We start from the raw sequence: 4932 nt of genomic DNA on the forward strand, positions 1-4932 counted from the left end.
CAGGTTCTGGATTTCAAGGACCCAGCATTGCTTTTGGATCCAATGGGCACCAGAACCCCAGCTCCTCCACAGGCAGATGCAGTTTTCCTAACTCCAGACAGGAAAGACCTGGGGAACAGAAACACCCAGTCCTATTCAGAGGCATGGCCAGTGCCTTCAGAGCCAGATGCTCCCGTTGCTCCTTTGGAAGGAGAAATCCTTCCTAATTACCCCGAGTCTGGTCACATGCCACCCCTGAGTGGAGGGAGGTATGTGGTAGGACTGGATGACCATGTGAGTTCTAAAGCTCAAGGCAAGTGCATTGAAAAACTTGGCATTTGAGGTTTTGTTTAAGAAAATAATAGCAGAGTTGACAGACTAGGCATGGACATTCACCTGGGCCCATCCCTGTACCGGGCAGGCTGGGGCAGGCTGGGGCAGGCTGGGGCAGGCTGGGGCAGGCTGGGGCTGGCTGAGACAGAAAGATTGTCTAGGTTCAAGAGTAGCCTGGGTCATATAGAGAATTCTAGGCCAGCCTGGATTATACAGCCAGCTCTCCTCCCAAGTTTAATGAAAAATTTCGGTTTGCAAGTTCAGAGAAGGTGAGCCATGTTGAGGCGTCATAGGCATTGCAGGATGGAGGGTACAGCCATTTAGCTTTGATTGTGGTAGTTAGCTGTGCAGGCTTAGGCAAACATGCTGAAGAGCCTTAGGGAGAGAATATAGTATAGACACCTTTGTCTGCTACTAGCTCTGGTTCTTGTCCCCACAGCTGTGGCCTTCACCTCCCCTGAACCACCTTATCCTGGTTCTGTGACTCACTAGCACTAAAGGTAGCAGGAAGAAGGCAGGGGAATGCCCAGAGGGAACAACTTTTCATCCACCCTGATGGACTGGGAAACTGCCTAGATTCATCCTCCCCCGCACCTTTCTCCCCCTCTCCCTGCTCAATGATCTCTGCCAGGAGGAAGTGTCAGAGGTCACACCTCTCTCCACAGCATTTCAACTTCACAGTTTTTCTGTCAGTGTGTTGACAAAAACATTAACCTAGCAAAGATGACCTTCTGGTTCTGCTGGGACATTTTCTGCAGGTTCAGGAGTTGTTTAGAGAAATAGTTCAGGAGGGAAGAAAACACTTTGTGTTTAACAGGGTATAGAGTAATAGTTAGGGTAGGACTGTTGTTGTCAAGTTTGAATCTTGGCCATGCTAAGGCAACTTATTTCACCCTCAAGTTTCTGATTTTCATTTATAAATGTATTGCCAGGATTTGTTGTTAGTATAGGTTATGTTTTGAGTGCCTGGATTAGTCTGTTTCTTAGAAGACAATGACGGCCATCATTACTAATCTTTAGAGGATTTAAAACATAGCAAACTGGAGGATGGGGGGGGGGAGTGAACAGCTGGGCTGGAAAACAGAGAGACTGAAAACAGAAAGTTTCATTAAAAAGCTTTTACCTCCTGGCTCCTTTTCTGCTTGATGAAGTTTGATGAACATTTGTTTTTGTAAAGCCAAAGGCATGGATTTCTTTTAAACGTTCTAGAACGTTCAAATTCTTCTAACAATCTCCTAAAATATTCAGTGTGAGTTCTCTCTATCTAAAGAGATTTAAAGGCACGAATCAAAAATTTCCTCAAAGAGATTTTGTGTTACAGATGTGTTTCTGAGTGGCCTTTTGTTGGGGGTTGTATTTTCCTGGCCCAGGAAGAGCACACAGTTATTGGAAAGTGGGTCTATGTACAGTTTGAAACCTGAGGAGTGGGCTATGGCCCAGCACAAAACTGTAAACTGATCTAAAACCTTCAGAGAGTTTTCTTTTGCAACTCAGTCATGGTTCTTGAAGCGTGAACTTTGTAGATGACAATGTGTCACAGTGTCAAAGGTTGTGCGTGGCTGTTTAAGAGCTCAGAGAGGCCTGAAATGGAACCAGTCACTGGGAACTGAGGGTAACAGCATAACCAAGGAGGGACATAATCTGTGGTATTTAATCAGCTGCCGAATGTAGTCAATGCTGACATCTAAATGCTAGAATGTTTATGAAAAAGACATTCAGGGGGAGAATGTCCAACTGGAAGCTTTCAAGTCATAGAGGAGAAAAATACATTTAAATTTTATTTAAAAAATATTTATGTGTGTTCATGTGTACAGGTTCATGTGTAGGAAAGCCTAGCCCTTAAGAAAGAATGTTTGGTGAGCTGTGTGAAGCATAGAAACACGTAATTGTTATTATTTATGTTCAGAGGAAACCCTGGTGTCCCGGAGGTTTATCCAGCAGCTGTGGGCTTACTCTGGGCAGCTGTTGACATGGGGCTGAGACCTTCTAGTACCAGCTCAAGGTAGGAAACGCGTGGCTTCTGGTAGTGGATGGAGTTGAGTTCCCCCACAGCTCTGTTGTGTAGTTTGAAGACAGATGTTGTTTGAACCTTATTTTCTGAATAGAGAACACCCTTCCCAATAAATTTTCACTTCCCCTTTAAGCATATAGTATTTGGTTGGCTGAGTCTGGGAATTAGGATTTTGTTAAAGGCTCAGAAAATTTCTCTTCTTTTTAGTATTGTTTTCATTAGGGTGTGTGTGTGTGTGTGTGTGTGTGTGTGTGTGTGTGAGAGAGAGAGAGAGAGAGAGAGAGAGAGAGAGAGAAAGAGAGAGAGAGAGAGAGAGAGAGAGAGTGTGTGTGTGTGTTGTTTCCACCCCACGGGAATAGGAATAGGAGCAGTGCTCTGAAGTGGCCCCAGGGCAGCTTATGTAGCATGATGGTATAGACAGGTTCCATGCTGCCACCCTGAGCAGTGTTTCTTTGTCCTGAGAGCTGGCTGCAGCCCTGCTCATATTGGGAGCTTTCAATTCCAGGCTGCAGTAGGTTTTTGGTTGTCACAGCAGAGAGTATCTGCATTCTCACCACCAGGGAGATGGACTCCATTTGCAGAGAGAGAGATTCATGGGGAAAGACTGTTAGTCTCAGCAGATTGAGCAGCTGTGAACTTTCCCTTCACTAAGGCCATCCCTAACTCACGCCTTGGGAACTGTTCCCTACAGCTTTTACTCTGGACTGAGCTCACCCTCCCTGTTGCCTGCTCTATTGTCATCTTCCACCAGGTTCCCGGCAGCTACACAAACAGACCAATTCTTTTAGTCTTGGGCAGGGATTTTGTTGCAGCTTTCAACCTGGAGTAGCAAGCGCTGCTGAGGTGCTGGGGTCCTCATAGCTGGGAGAACTGAAGTAGAGGAGGATGGTGAGGCTCAAGGTCGCAAGCTCTGGGCCAGGATGTGGTGGTCTCACAGGTGGCCATTTCTGAGCACCATCTCCACTGCTGTTTCTAACCCCCTGGCTTCTGATACCTGAAGGCCTTTCTGACTTTCCCATAGCGATGTAGGATGGGGAGGGGTCTGTGGGCAGCAAGTAGACACACCACCCAACACGGATCAGGTGACCCAAGGGTGTCTGTTAGCCCCGCCTTCGCCCTCTCCCCCATGTCCCACCCCCAGACTGCGGCCAACCTGCTCAAGTGGTTCTAGCTGTTGGCGGGGTCCTGCAGCTGTGATAGGCTCCTCCTCTCTGGCCCCTCCTCCCCACCCACCTCTCAGGCCCTCCTGGGATAGCTGTCCTCCTCTGGGGCCCTGCACTTGCTCCCAGCATGGTGGCTAGGCTCACTGCCCTCCCCCTTTACCTATTTTTGTCCTTGGCCATCCTGGTCCCGACAGGTAAGGTAAGTGAGGGCTGGGGCATCGGGGGAACCTGCCCTGGTGCCTGGGGGTCGATCTGTGCATGAGCAACTTTGTCTCTACCTGGCTGGCCTGAGGTGTGGCGTCTGGATAGGAATAGGAAGACCACCTGGTTGCTCTGGGCCTAGGGGTGAGGGTCTAAGATTTTCTGGAACTGAACCAACTCTGAATTGAAGATGAGGGATGGGACCTTTTTAGGGCTGGTATGAAAACACTAAGATGTTAAAATCCTAGCCAAATATTAGTGATAACAGCTGTCCCGAGCAGTGTACCTTGGGAAAACCTTGGAAAAAGCAGTCATTTTGAAAATTGAGGCCACCTGCAACAAAAGCATCTAGAGAGCTTCCCAGGAGACTCTCTGACCACTTTCATCGGGAACTCAGAGGGTTAGTAGAGAGACAAAGGGAAATTAGGTTGGGGGTGACTTGTACTTCTTAATAGCATCCTACGTGCTTTTGGTGTCTGTCCCTACACTTCTAGAGACTCTGGTCATATTTTGTGGAGGAGGTGTACACAGAAATTGTGCTGAGTCAAGGGAACGTTTCTTTCACCTTGTGCAACTCAATTTGTAGACCAGGCCTAAGTGGCATCACCTGGGGTCCAAGGTTAGAAATGCAGTAGCTCCTGAGTTACTGAGTCAGATCCAGTGATCTATTTAGAATAGAAATCAGATTCCCAGGAATTTGCAGGCACATTCAAGTCTGAGTAGTGTCTTCTTATGATAAATACAGTCTGTGATTCAGAATTGCATCTTAAGCATGGCCCAGCAGAGTCTTCTTTCTTTTATTATGTCCCGTCTCCACATCAGGAGGGGAAAAATGGCTTCAAAAAAACACTGCGATTGTAGTTGATTCAAAGCAGCATTATGCTTTGAGCTTTCTAAAAATGAAGGCAAACCCAACCAGTGAGAAGCATAGGCTTAGGCAAACCAAACTTGGCCTTAGCACTGACTTCTAGCAAGGTTTATGTCACATATATGGAACACTAGGAAAGAGAACTCCTTGCCCAGGTCATTATGATAAATGAATGAATGAATGAATGAATGAATGAATGTAGAAATGGTTTTACTAAGGTATTTCTGTTGGTGTTGGTACAAGAACCTTTCAGTGAGCTACAGAGAGATGGCCAGTCTGGGTTCTGGTTTCCAGGAACTGATGCTGCAGAGGGTGAAGACAGCCAACACTTGTATCTCTGCGATGACAATATGGTAGAGGAAGAAACCCAGCATAAA

The sequence above is a fragment of the Rattus norvegicus genome, chromosome 11, assembly GCF_021556685.1.
Source record: "Rattus norvegicus strain SHRSP/BbbUtx chromosome 11, alternate assembly SHRSP_T2T, whole genome shotgun sequence".
Lineage (NCBI taxonomy): Eukaryota > Metazoa > Chordata > Mammalia > Rodentia > Muridae > Rattus > Rattus norvegicus.